This window comes from Rhea americana, unplaced genomic scaffold (assembly GCF_003343005.1).
Source record: "Rhea americana isolate MKP2758 unplaced genomic scaffold, rheAme1 scaffold_122, whole genome shotgun sequence".
Lineage (NCBI taxonomy): Eukaryota > Metazoa > Chordata > Aves > Rheiformes > Rheidae > Rhea > Rhea americana.
Window position 1 is genome coordinate 651819 of NW_028185284.1, and position 15493 is coordinate 667311.

A 15493-nucleotide genomic window follows, 5' to 3' on the forward strand; every position below is an offset into this window, starting at 1 on the left:
CTAGGCCCTGCTGTTGACATCCAAATGCTTAGTCTCTAGAACAGCRGGATTGCAAAACACTTCCCAGCACTTACACTAATCAGAGTCCTACAGTGTTGAAGTGTATTTATATACTTCAACTTGCATACTATATGAGCTTATACTATAGAAGTGTTACTAAAAAGCATGCCAAACAAATTGTTATACCAGCTAACCGCTTAAGACTAGGTCTACGTACATCTAAGCACTCTGCACGGGCTGCTCGTGTTCTGAAGAATTTTGTTCATTCAAATGACCTCCTCCTCACCCTCATTCTTTGAGGAAGAGATTCAGCACTTCTCTTTCGCAACTACGCACAATTGCATAAAATGAAACCAGAGAACATACRAGACAAAGGGGAGATTTAAGTGTGAATTCATATTATTTTCTTAAAACAGAATTATTTGTCTCCAAAGTGCACAAGGCAATGCGTTCTCCTAAAAAGGATACAAACGTTGTGTCATTGCTGCTTGCAGGCAGCTACAGTCCTAAGTGCACAAATCAGGCAGCAGAGGGGCATTGCCTCTCCAAACCTCAAGTCAGGGGAAAGTACTTTCTTTTCCATCTTCTCAGAGAAGTCTGATTTCCCATACTCTTCTGGATCCTGTTTTCAAACCAACCTCTTAGCTAGGCTCTGGCTAAGATCTGGGTTCACAGTAACCTGTTCAATAAACCTCTAGCCAAGCGTCTGACGAGAACAAGGAGAAGGGTAAAGACGACACTGGAGACTCTCGTGTCTGGAGTTCCTTTTGACCCTGGCTGGCTTTTAGGCAATATTGTAAGAGAAGCAACTGAAGTTAGAGAAATGAGAAAAGTAATAAGCTGCCCTACACAGGGAAAGAAGAAAGCCAATTCCTGACAGCTTGCCTGCTATAGATATTTTATCAAGGAAAATCTATTCCATAGAATATTCCTAGCTGCTGATTCCTGGCCCCTAAAAGCTGAGGAACATCCCTCTTCTGATTAGGATAGGAGGAAAGAGCCTGTCTTGCAGCATGTTAGCCTTCTTTTCCTAAGCACACCAGGAGATTAACCAAAGTTGCTGCCCTGTAAAGTGGCTCAGAAAGGGGGAAATACCCCTCACCTTTTCCACTGCTGCAGTCCAAAATGACAGCTGGAAGAAGCAAAGTATGACRGACAGTTTCCCTTCGCAAGGTTTTTGTAGACTGCCTGGAAGTGACACCTCATGGGTGCCCCAGACCACTAAGGTTTAAAGGGCTCTGACAGAACATGCGTGACCTACCCCTGCCAGAGGGAAAAACGTGCAACCAAAACCCTGTGCTGGCTGCGGGGAAAAGCAGCAACTTGGCTTGGAAGGAAAGAAAGGTGCAAGATGAACGGTTGGCAGGACAAGCAGAGTGAACTCTCATCACTCATACAGTCCCAGGTTGTCCTCTATGGAAACCTTCACCATATATACATCTTTTTCTCTCTGTCACAGGGCTGGAAAGTATTCCTTCTRCCCCTCACACCCACCAGGAAATACGCTCTCGGCAGAGGAGGCAGGCTRATGTGCTGCACCTGAGGAAAAGGAGGTGGCATTTAGAAGGTATAAATATTAACTGTAAAGAAATGGGAAAAGGATAAGAAAACTGCTCGACAACCATTGTCATAATACAAGTTGATTATATGATCATTGCTCTGTGTTTACAGAAAGCAAGCCAGAAATGTTAAAACATAAGGCAGRCATAGAGGGACACCTGCTTGCCTCCAGAGCAACACTCCTGGAAAAGAAATAAAAAAGTTAAGAGGAGCCAAAACACCAGATAGCGCCTTCACAGATACCATGCATGAATGACCTTCCCTTGAATGGGCTGGACTCATCATCTATACTAGACTCTGAAGCAAAACAGTTAAATTTCTTAGTGGTTACTTGAGCCTTGTATTTCAGAGTGTAARAGGCCTCCAAGTTTAGGTCTTGTTCCAGTGTTCTCAAAGAAAAGTGAAAAGGGGTTATCACTATCATAAAAACAGGAGACTTCTGTCCCTGTCCCTTCACACTCTTCAACATGTTTATAAGTTGAAAGCATTAGTAAGAGAATACATGACTAAAAATATGTAAAATGAGATTAAAACTGTAAAAAGATGATTCAATGGAAACACCATGCTTGGGTATACACTGCCGAGCTTTCTGCTTTTGGTGGTAACCATGCACAGTCTCTTTGGACTTAGATGTGCCCCATTGATTTTGGGGTAACCACTAGCAGCTCAGCATGGCTTGTCTGATACCTTCTTATTGCTTTCAGACCTATCAACCCTGACAGACATGCTGTTAAAATGCTGAAAGAGAGTAATTTGTTATCAAGAGATTTCTTAGGTGCTTAAAGTGTTATCAGCTAATTCCAGACAGCACAGTCAAAGTCTAGGAGAATATCAGTAGAGGCAATACAGCAGCCACAGCTATAAGAATCATTATTTATTAGGTTTTTTTTGTTTGTTTGTTTTAAAGTATTAAAGCAACTGATACTTCAGGGGTATTGATAACAAATAACAGGGTATATACTGATAATTCCCAGGAGCATTGTGACAATATTTAATTCAAAGTCACACGGAAACTAAGGGGCTAAAAATAGGAAGAAAATCAATGTGTATGTTCCAACGTACTGCCTTAACTACAAGATGGGCCTACCTTATTAAAATAATTGTTACTATTTCACATTCTACATTATACCACCTTCCAGGAGGGTTCTAGCAAAATGGTGGTCTATGATCTAAAACAGTATTTGACAGAGCCACTTAAAATTCATTAGCAGTATAAATTCTATATTATGTATGTAAAGAGCTCCATCTCGTGGGAACAATAACAAATCAACCCTCTTCACATCACTAGGYACTGAAGAGAATTCCTGAAAGAGAACTGCTTACATTTAAAGAAAAAAAAACCATCACAGTAGAATTTCACACTTTGTGGTATAATTCTCTGATATATATATGAAAATTAAGAAAATGAATTAAGTTTACTAACTTTAACATGTATATAGTATCCTAAGAATACAGTGTTTTATTTCAGAGGCCTCAGACATGAGTCTGACCTAAAATACTGATCACTTTAAAAGTAAAGTGTACTGAGAAACCCAGGTCATCTCTGGCCCTAGAAATAAATTATGCTTTTTCTTAAAACTATAGACACATTTGAGGCAATGAATGCCTGATTTATCTACTATGTATGCTCACATTGAAGCTTATTTTCCATACATACATTTCAAAAACAGTCTAGACATAGCTACAAAAAATAATTATTAACTTTGAGGTTGTGCATTTCAACAGATTATGGCTTTGAGTTTACAGCACTGCAAGGAATCCTGATTGTAGTTCTGTGCTTCTCAGAGCTAAACCGTGAAGCAGACAAATCAAAATATTGCAGTATCTCAGAGAGAAGCTTGAGAAGCATCCTATAGTTAACTCTTATAAATGAAAAGCCAGAAAAAACAGAATTTAGGAAACCCCCTAATTCTACTGGGAGGAAAGTGAGGAAGTAGCAACCCATCAAGATGCAGTTCTTCAGAATATGACTATTACATGCAATAACCTAAAAATATCTCTCTCACTTTAAGTTGCTTCACATGTTTCAGTAGAAAATGTCAAAAAGGGGCAAAATCTAGGTTAGTATGAGAAATTTKACATGAGCAATGTATAGTTGTTTCAAATTTGTTTAAGTTTATATAGCTCTGATGGAAGAAACCCTAGAATTCTCTTCAGCTTTATGAGCACCTGCACTGATTGCCAGTGGTCTGAAACACAACACAAATATAAACTAAACCAAATTTAAATATATGATCAGTTTGTATTACAATTGCTTTTAACCTGTGATCTCCATCTGCAGGGGCCTATTCTACTGACTGATTCACTCTACACAACTATGAAAACCAAACTTGTTGTCAGTAGAACTCTGCAAAACTGGTGGAAAAAAAAGTGCAAAACTGGAGGTCTAGGAGGCAGAAGTTTGTGCTTGATTTTGGCACAAAAAATACACAGCAATAACTCAATTTTGGATCTGGAATGAGAGAAAATTAGCCTGAGTGATTTGCTACACTACAGTACTGAGACTCAGTATCAGAGGCATGTATTATTTTCATTCTCAATTGATGGCAGAAGCAGAGCACCCACAAAAGGCACAAGCAGAGGTAAAGGACTTTTTTTTTTTCCTGGTAAGAAATGTAGCAGGTTATTTGTTTCCAGAACTCTGTATAGACAGRGATTTTTCTGACTCATCCCAAAAACTGGACAATATGAGTCATATTAAGGCTAGTCTAAGGTACATAAAAGACTGCAGAAAGTGTTTGAAAGAGATAGAAGAGAACAATAAATTAGGAACAGCCATGTCCGGTAGACAGCTTAACAATAAAAGCTTACTTTAAAAAAATTATGTCTAGGTACAGGTTAGCAGCAGTAGGGCTTGCTATATCCCAGAACAATAACAAAAATTAAAGAAATACACAAAAAAGGAGAAAAATATCAGTCATTGTCTCAATGGTACCGCAATAGGGAAAGAAAAGCATAAACAGGTCTCAAACAAATGAAGTAGAATTTTCAAACATGCAGCTATTCACCATTAAAGAAAACTAAACAAAGTCACTTGTATCCCTCCTTACAATGATAAAACAGAAGGAAAAAAAATTGATCATTTTCAAAATAGACCTATGCTGTGAAACATACACATTCATTTTGTCTTTCATTGACAAACATTGTGTTTACCAGCTAAAATCTACTGAAACACCAGAGGGCACCATTCTATACACAAACATACTATTTGTTGAATAACCAAAAAGGCTGATTTCCAGAGTTAAAATTCAGCCAAGAATCAAACCATCCTCTGCCATAAATTTCACCTGACTCTTTATAAAATAAAAAGCAAGTGCCTGCTAATCATCTGATCCATTATATAATGACAATTTCTATACTTATGCATTATCACTCAAAGCCACAATCATAGATCTCTTCACAGAAGGGTTACAGCACATCTTCAAAATTCATTTTTGCTATAGTATCACATAATTTCTGTGGATACAACCAAGACAAGTCTTGAAATACCCAACTGCAAACTGAATAAAAAGAGGGAGATAAAGATCACTACTGAGGCAAGAGGAGGAAAAAAAAAAGAATGTCGCAGGCCACAAAAAAAAATTGTAAGTCCAGAAATTAGTTCACTACATTGACTGGATTAGTGAAAAGGCAGGCAAAGGAAGTGCATACAGACTGGTAAGCGTTAGGAGAGAGGAACCTAAAAATACTTGTTGAGTACTCAGCAAATTCCCCTTTCTGCCCTCCCCCTCATATCTAAGCTACCTTCCTGCTGGAATAGCAGAATACTCAGAAACCTGAATGTAACTACAACTCCCATTTTAATCCACCAGGCAGGATGGCAGCATGGAAAAGGGAATTCCCAGAGTAATTATAAAGAGAAATACAGTAGTTTTGTCTCTTATGTCAACAGACACAACTTTTCAATGCTAAGCAGAACTGCCCAGGTACTCAGATTTCAGGCAACTTGATAAAATTAAAAAAGAAACTCCACACTTTCATAAAAAATAYGATCCAGAAGATGAGATGACTTCCTGGCTGGTGGCAGGTAATTCTGTCAGTGAACGTTAATTACTAAAGCAGCATCTATTAGACAAAGAATAATGTTTAACAAATCCCTTTTGGGTTTTTAAAAAAAAAATCATTCCATTCTTTCTCGATACTTTCGAAAATGGAAATGATTTAATTTTCAATCACAACCCATACTCAAGACAAACATCTCTGAGCTTATGAAGCATTATTTTTAGTTTCCAGAGTCAACAGTTCTCTTCCTAGTTATTAAATCATTTATAATAGGTTCTAACAGCATCAGTAGAAATAAAGACTTTAAAAATAGCGTTTGTTTAGAAAAAAATGGAGAAAAACAGCTAAGAAATCAGAGAAAAGCCCACCTGTCTTTTTACAGGATAGATTGCAAAACAAAAAAAAAAAGAGAGAGTTTGATGAATGACACCTCTCAAATGGAGTCTTGGGAGTAAAACAGAGGCCTAAATGCACCAGCATTTGTAAAGAGTGCTCAAGAAACACATGAGAATTTTAAAATATTTTTAGTTCTTATTATGACCAATGATAGTCCACCTTCACTCTATGAAAACAAGCTTTTAAGCTCAAACTCCCTAATTTAATGACCTCTTCCTCACTTCTTTGACATTGTGAACAGATATCCTCAAAAATGTACAATTTTTTTTGCCAACATCAAGTTTTCTGCAGCCACCTTCTGCCACATTAAGTTTTAAAGAGGTAAAAAATTCAGCCCAAAATACAGACGAAACCACTCAAAATGTTGGGGAAAAGAATRAGAGAACCAAGGCTCAGGCAGAGGAGGAACTATCAACATTAAAGCGACAGCGTTAGGACAAGATTAGCAAGAGTAACTCCTCACTAAAAGTGACTTGACTCTTGCAACCATTTTCACACACGTGCGCGCTCCCCCCAGCCCATCTCGTTCTGTCCGGTTCCTATGATRAATTGCACTTTCCCACCCTGCCTGCATTGCCACAAAGTCTTTCATTTCCTGATTACACAAGACACATGAAGCAATTAAAAACTGCATACGCGCGTTCCCCGCACTGTACTGATACCCATTTAGTGAGTGCCGATCAGCTTCATCTCCCAGACTGCTGGGACGATAATGGCAGTTGCACGTATTTGCACAATAGTTGTGCGAGGACATAGGACACAAGCTTCACCGTGCAACTTTGAGAACTGCAAAGGATATAAGAGAAAGATTCATTTGTAGAGCTTCAGATTTGGAAGTTTGGAGAAAAGAACTGATCATTTTGATTAAAAAAAATGTAWCACAAAAGAAACTCAAACACCTCACTTTTATTCCTCTTTCCCCCCCCCCAAAAAAAAAGTAATACAAAAAAAATCCTCAAATGAAGTAACTGTGCCTGTTGAAAATTGTGATTTTATAATTTGTAACCTGCTACTAAAGGCAATTTTATATTAAAGCTAGAGATGCTCTCAGCTAACTCMCACACACACATTGCAAGAACATGCCAACTAGACGTTTGTTCCCCTCCATTTCTCATTTGATTAAAAAAATTGAAAAAAATATTTACAATTCCAAGTTGCACAATGAGTTCAGTGGACTCTATGCAAGCACAACAATTGACCAYGCAAATTACGTTTTTGCCCTTAAGACAAGACTGTCATTATGACTATAATCATGCCATCCCTAACCATGATACTGTATCAAACATTCAATTTAAGCTGCAAATTCACAGGAAACACTGCAGAAATTTCCTTTGTTCTACAACATACAAAAATATTTTCTGTTTACACAAACTGCAAACTTTGTAGGGAGTTTTCCATGGAGTAATTTCATATAGGTTGCTGCATACACCCTTAAAAAGCTTTATAAAATAATGTCCAGGTGTTTCCTGTAATTCAACTGGAGTTACAGTAATAAGCACATTTCTTAATACCTGAGTAGAYTTTCTATGCCAGACACTACCTAGGGTCCAGTTCTGCCATCCTTAATTAAAATTACATYTCATTGTTCTATTTAAAAGATCATACTAATGCCAGAATAACGCAGAACTCAAGCCACAGCCTAATCACAGAAAGAAATTTATTAATCTTAGYTTAGCTGTTATGCTTTACTTGCCTGGTTTTCCTGTATGTGCAATTTCTGTGAATTGTTCTCACTAATAGTATCCTGTTTCTATGAGCAGGAAAGGGCTGAGTACAGTTTGTTAGTTAACATTACTTCCTATAACCAGGGTCCATATTCTGTAGTAGCAACACTACAGCAGTCATTGTTCATTTTGGATAAGCAATGTATCACGCTGATGGTTGTTAATGGACATCCTCTGTAGTGCAACATGAACTGATAATCAGCAAACCCAGATTTGCAATAGACTTCCTCCTTCCTGTTTTTACCCTGCTGACCAAGGAGATGTCTCTTCCTGCTAAGCCTTTGTGCTACTTACTGATGTATGAAACAAGAAGTTGAAAAACAAGTGCTGTACTACTACTTTTTCAAATTTGTATTGTAGTAGTACATAAGACAGACAGCAAGGAAAATGCCAGCTTCACTGACTTTAGTAGTAGCTATCCGCACGTACAAATGCCAGGTTTGGCCATGTGTTTCATTCAAGTAAATGAATAAAATGGAAGTAATGGGAACCTGTGATTTTTCAAAGATAATAAAACAAGACACTGAAGTCCATATAGCAATAGTCTTAATATCCCTCACTAGTTTCACAGGCTGTAACCTAAATTGTTTCATTTCAGGAGCAACAGATTCACCTATGAATGAAAACGTGAGCTTCTAAAGCTATCTTTAATGATTTGATCAGACTTATTACATATGTCCCAAGAACATTTAGCAACCAATGGCACTCTAAAGCTAATCYATCATCTTTACTTTGAGCACTTCATACATAATTTTCAAGACAAATATTTACAATTGTTCCTGCATATTTTTCATGAGACATAAAATGTTTTTATTTTCATATGTAATAAGACAGCTAACTATTTTAACYAGGTTTTGAATACCAACACTACATAGACGTTTTTGTTCACTTTACAAGYTCATATTTTCAAGTCTATACTTAAAAAAAAAAATCATTTTGCATTTTCCTCATACAAGCAACAGTCTGTACTACATATCCTTTCTTCATGCACATGCATTCCAGGATCATTAAAGAAAACAAAGAGATGACTTGAAAAGAAATGTCTCTAGCTCAAAAGCCCAACTAAGCTAACTCTCTCCTTTTCTCTGTTGGGAAGCAACAGACCTTTGCATTAACCGACTTCTACTAATCTTTGTTAACTCATTTCAGTAGTCCTACATGCTTGAGAAATGGATTCCAAGCGCAGAAAAATCTGTTCATGTTTTGCATGCATGCATGTTCATGTTACACGCCTCCACAGAAACTCCAGAGTTCAAGAGACAGCACATGCTAGCTACCTGCATACAATTCCTTACATTTATAAAACAAACAGAAAGACCTGCAGTATAAAACAATAAAAACTATCCTAAGTTTATGTTGAAATTAACCTAGAAACAACATTAAAAAAAAATGTTGCCTTGCTGAAATCAACATGTAAAGACTCTTCACCAAGTCACTGTAGGCACAAAGGAGCCTGCAGACCATGAGATTCCCAGTGGAAGTTACTACTAACAGAAAAACAAAGTTCTGTAGCATAAAAGGGTGTGGAGGGTAGTAACACTGCTGTGTGCAATCCTTGAAGGTTTAAACATTCCCTTTCAAGGCTGAAATGTACACTGGCATTACAGTATATGCATTATTAAATTACTCTGATTCAGAAGAGAACTGGAAGAGCTAGGTTCACCAGTGTTTTGCAAGCAAATGATCTTCTCTAAGTTACAGTGAAAAATCCCACTCTCAATATTAAAAGTGAACAACTTTAAGAAAACTGGAGCCTATCAACAGGAAAAAGCAAGCCTCAGCTTTCTCTCCACGTTCCCAGTGCAGAACTGTTCAAAGACATCTTCCAAGTCCTCCGTGTCAAATTCCAGGTCTTCTATCAAGGCTGATGCACTCTAAAACCTGTTTCTTTCCTTCTTAATATCTCAATCAGTGATTAATTCCCTACTGGTTTGGTATTACTGGCAAAGGTTGAGGTACAGGAAGCGCTTCAGCCAGTCTCCAAGATAGATCATTAACTCCTTCCTGCACCGGGCATCATTTGTCAGGCATATAAGTATTCCTTAGAAGGCAAGTAGGAGAGGAGGAAAAGATGCATTGTTGAGCATACTTTAGGCTGAACTTTAAATTGAATATGATGTCATTGTTTTACCATGGTCTGTGGTGACAGGGAGTGGTTTGGGCATTTCAATCAYAGTCAAAATAGCCAGAAAGACTAGCAAGAGCTCAATTTTATAACTAGCCATAGCAAGCCCGAAGTAAGATAAAACCTAATTTGATTGCCTGACAGCAATGCAAACCAGTCTGATGTTTCTGAACAATTTAGCATCTAACAGCTTACTACAGCTTATAGAAAGGGTTTCCTATTTGCAAATCCATTCCTGGATGAACATTATTCAAAATACATCAGCTCTCACAGGTTTATACGAACTCCTTTTAGTAGTGTGATCCATAAAATGCAACATGACAGATTCAAGCTTTGAAAAAAGCCGAGAAGTACTAGGTTGGAACTTGCAGTAATGGAAGCAMATCCTCACTTTCTAAAATCTTTTTCATCACCAATGGCAAATCTGAAGAATGTCTAAAGTATCAGGCTAGCCTACAGTAAAATTAGAACTGCAGGTCTGTGACTGAATACATTCTAGACTAATCTGTCTACAGTATGCGTTATTATTATGATTATGATTTTCTGACTCCACATAATGAGCTAATGATAAAAAAAATGCATCATTACAACAATGTAAGTGCTGACAGATTTGTGCTAGCAGAGAGTTTACCTGACTGCTGCCTTTCAGCACAGAATATCATCAAACCCTGCACCAAGTGACAAACCCTGCAGTAAAAACTCCACAAGAAAACCATCTGTTTTTCAGAATACAGCTCTCAGTGAATATGGCTATTCTCATTACACTTTAGAACTTGTATTTTGCAGCTGCAGTAAACTATTATTACAAAAGATAAACTGATACATACATGTACATCAAAGTACACTTTACAACTCAATCCAAAAAAAAAAAAAAATCCACAGCTGACAAGAATTTTCTAATTCCTTCAGGCTATTTTGTAACTTAAGCTTGAAGGAAGAATCAGAAATGAAACATATTAACCTGAAAACTGCACACAGGGTTAAAGAGAACACTAATAAAGACTCAGACCATTKATTTTAAAACCATAAAAATAGCTACTGTATTAAAAGACATCATTTTAACTGAAATACACCAATAAATCATTTCAATTCTGATTTAAAACCTCAAGCTGATGATCTCTGAGCTCTTTTAAGTCTTCCTCTGTATTTAAAACAAGACTAAGTTATAGAGAGAGAAAAATGTGAATCTCTGGCTCATAATCTGAAAACAAAATAAAAAGAATAAAAACATGGAAAAAATCCATGTTAAACAACAAAAAAAAAATTTTTCCAAATTAGACAATCATACTGACAAGACAGACCAGAAGGCAAAAATGAGGGCAGCCACATTTTGTCACTGGATAACCACATCAGAAATCCAGCAGTCCATAGGCAAGGGCCCAGAAAAAATATTTCCTAGTCTGTGATTGTGTTAGTACAGCACCATCTTTTTACAGCTGAAAAAGTCATTCTTACCATCTATGTTACTGCTTTCTAACTATTCCACTGAAGATAAAGAATCACACAACTTACTAGTTATTCCCATTAGTAATGGTGCATACTTTTGGCAAGTCAGACTACACTGAGGCTTCAGAGCATCCTATCAGACTCCAAAGRGTATTTTAGGCACTTCGTTCACTTTGCCATGACAGACATCCACAATGCATATGGGAATATCTTTGTCTGAAATATAAATTACAGCCCCCATCTGGGCAAAGCACCTACAGTTGCAACACGCAGCATGACTCAATAAGCACAGCAGGTTTAGAACCTCAATTCACACTTCTACCTCCAAGTTTTCTCAGAAATCTTGATCTGGAAAGTTTAAGCATACTCTTGCTTTTACTGCTACTGCTAGTCTTACTTCCTCAATTTACTCCTCTAAGGATGCCTTACTGAAGTGTGCTTCTTCCTTCAGCTTGYCTGCAACACAAGAATGAAAGTACAGGATGAATAGTTATTTCATTGATTGTTTCTAACATTTCACTAACCTTCATTTACAAGGCTTACAACAAATTTACATTCTCCCTCCAAACTTTGTTCAATTTAAATGAGAAAAAAAGCAGCACCATGCAAAAGCAGAGCTGTTTTGCAGCTGGGCAGCTCTGAGCTTCCTTTGCCAGTGCAAAGCAACCGTAGGTTTGCAGAAGGTCCCCAAAGCACACCACGATAGCAGACAGAAGAGAATCAGTACTGTAGTTCTAATCACTATGATTCCTATATATATATATATATATGTATATATGTTTTATAGCCAGCATAGTCTACAGCAACCTAGAAGATGCTCTAATATCTACAAAGGGCTCTGCTTAATGACGACTGATTTCAGGATCAGGTGAATACAGAAGTTGCTTAAAAGCATTTTTACACTGACTTACGAGCACTACTTCTGAGCTGTATTTGATGGTCAAAAATACAAAGTACATTTACAGATATATAAACAGACACAGCAYCTCCTTATCGACTTTATATTATCTGCAAAATTGCCATCAGCAATTCCACTGCAATTCTTATTTTTAAATTTTTATTTTACTCTTGTACTAGATAAGTTCAGTCTACTAACTGCAAGTCTTTTGACATGCTGCACACAGGGGTCACAGAAAGCAGCAAACTCAATGATGCAATCATCCAGAGGCAAAGCACACAGAAAAAGAAGAATGACACACACTTGCTTGACATCTCCCACCTGGAGTTTAAGAGTTAATTCACTTTTTTTTAATTTTGAAATACCTTTTTTCTTCTTTAGAACAAACTGTAAGTCTTCAGCAAAGTATACCAAGACATTGCTAGAATTGCATCTTCCASTCCGTTAAGCTACACTATCACATATTTCAACCAACATATTTCTGATCACCACATAAATTATATTCAGAAGAGAACAATTATAAACCAGGATTATCTTATTAATTACCGTGGTATGTCCAACACAGTATTAAAAACAGTGAAAGTGTTCTTTAAAAGTTAACTCTTGAAACTTTGTAAAACTGTGATTATACGAAGTTCAACAAGGGTCTGAAAATTTTGTTAATAACTTTGAAAATACAGATATATTTTCAGAGGGTGGTAGGGGAATTGCCTTTCTCTTTTTTTGTTTATGAAGATCAGAAAATTACTGACAACTCTTCCTGGTTTTGCAAAGCCCAGTGGTATGTATATGACATGAAGTATAATATATTAGCACATTATATAAAAAGGTGAGAGTGATGAACCTTTAACAGGAATTGTCATTAATCACATTTAGCTAGCTATTAAGCTAGAAAGATGTTGATAAGACAATTTCACAGAGTCTGCTGAAGAAAGAAATCTGGCCTGCTATATTGATTTAAGCCTCATTCATAATGGCTTGGCTTGMGTTTCTGAATTTGCAGATACAAGTTAAATACCAGCAATTTGAAATCAATAAATTCATCCACCTAAAATTTAAAAAGAAAAACAAACAAATACAATCTCTGCATTTTATTAAGTTGCACAAGACTCTTTAGAAGCTAACTTTCCCTCCTAAATGGTAAATAACTCCAACCATTTTGGTTGTACCTGCATTGTACCTTTAAAGTACCTGCACTTCATATTCCTATATTGGGTGGATCATAGTACTATAAAATCACCTGCAGTGATTTTACTATAAAATGATAAAGTGATATTTACTATAAAATCTGTGCAGTGTTTCTCATCTCCTATGTCTATTACACACAAAATATTATTTATAAAAGTGTGCATATACACACACACACTTAGAATACCACACATTTCTCTGGCACTGATATACACAAACTATAAACAAAGCAGTGAAGAAAAGCTTGAACAGAAATGTTATTTCATGGAATCTGTATAATGCCCACAAAAATACCATGCTTCCTTTGTAAGCATTGAYGCATTTAAGAAGATACTAAGATCTTGCTAGGAACAATTAAGGATAAGTCAGCATATCCCACAGTCTTCTGCATTTAGTATTACCTCATATTGCTTAACCAAAACACTCAGATAAAATCCTTTCCTTTGATCGGCTATTTAAATAGGTATGTTGGTACTTTATTTCATGTCACAAAGCTACAAATACTTGCCAGTATTACAGACCATAGAAACATTTCATTAGGTGAAATGTCTGGTGTCAATGGATTCCATGACTGGAAATCAATGGATTGCTTTATGCTGTAGGCTTATGCAACTGCACRTGGAATTACAAAATCCATTTATTTATTTTGTTCAGCAACCAAAATCTAGATTTTGTGCAGAAAATAATGCTGCATTCTAAGTCTGTGCTTTTGTTTATTGAAGTAGATCTTGAAACTAGACGTGAAATTTTAGATAGCTTTTCAGTTTCACATGGCCATTCACAAGTTTTAAACAGGCATAGCAGAATAGATAGCTACAATTTTGATTTTAAACATTTCTGTTTTTCTAAARCAGCAGAATATTTCTGTCATGTTGGCTGGACTGCTCTCAAAATACTACACCAGATGTAAACGTTCTTTAGTCTAATCACTTGGTTCGTAAATGAGTTAAAAGTTTAAATCAGACCAACATGCACATCTTCTCTAGAAGACTCTTGAAAGCCACCAATGCAAAACTCCCTTTCTGAAAATTCACTAAGATAACAAGATATAGATCTTTGAGAAATAAATAGAAAAAGATCAGAAGCTTGTAAAAAAGTAAAGAATCTAAATATTTCTATCTATATGCCTGTAAACATATTTTAAATAATATAAGATGGATAGGAGAATCATGTTGTCAGTTCTCTTTTATGTCTCTCTCTCATCCATACTCGTGTTTTCCAAACATGCCTTCTTCTACTGTTCAGCCTGGTTCTGTGCATCTTCTACGCAGRTTCCGCCAACAAAAGCTCTATACTGGAGATCGTAGAGAAACTGCAATTACGTTTCATATTTCACATCTAAGGTTTTCGTTATGGTATGGGATTTTTCTTGCAGGCATCAGCTTTGATCTGCCTGGGCTTGTCGGCTCAAACACGGCTGAACCGCCTTCGRGGCCGTCTTCCTTCCCCGCGGCCCRAGCTCCGGCTCGCRCGGACAAGCTCCTTCCGAAGCTCRGCTTCGCGCCTCCACGCCGYGTGCCCAGCGCCGGCCGGCGCGCGTCGGAGCTGCTCCGCACAGCCCGCTCCAAGGCGGCCTCCAARACAGGGCCGAGGCCGCCGGCGTCCTCGGAGTGAGCTGCTCCGCGCCCCGAAGCCGCGACCAGAGCCGCCAGCTCCCGCGCGCTGGACGGCCCCGCGCGGACGGTCAACCACAGAGCCGCTCGCACGCGGAAGGCCGGGCGTCGCGCGCGACGGGCGCTTCTCCGGGCCTCCGCCCCATCCCGCGGAGCATCCCCGCCGCGCGCCTGCCACCTTCGCGGAGACGGCGGCCACGGCCCCCTCGCCCCCGTCTCGCTGCGTCACCCCCACGCGTCTCTCGTGGGGGAGCCGCCAGCACAGCGCCGGGGCAGAGCGGTGCCCTCCCTCCCGCRTCCCCCCCTTCGCCCGCAGCACCCTCGTCTCCCCCCTCCGGGCCCAGCTCRCTCTGGCGGGCGCTAAGAGGAAGGATCAAGGAAAACCGTTTCAATGCGTGGGCTAAGCCATCGGGGGGGAAAAATAAATGAATTAATAATAAGAAAAATCACTGCAATCGCGGCGTTTTGCAAACGCTCCGACCGGCCGCCGCATCACCGGCGCGGGGCAGGAGGCCGCAGGCCAACGCGCCGCTCCGCACCG

The 15493-nt window shown here is 38.4% G+C and overlaps 1 protein-coding gene across 3 annotated transcripts in view; it reads right to left on the minus strand.

Annotated features, from left to right (window-relative positions):
* EXOC6 (exocyst complex component 6) overlaps positions 1-15493 on the minus strand; it is a 103455-nt gene that overhangs the window by 85798 nt on the left and 2164 nt on the right. The window lies entirely within an intron of this gene.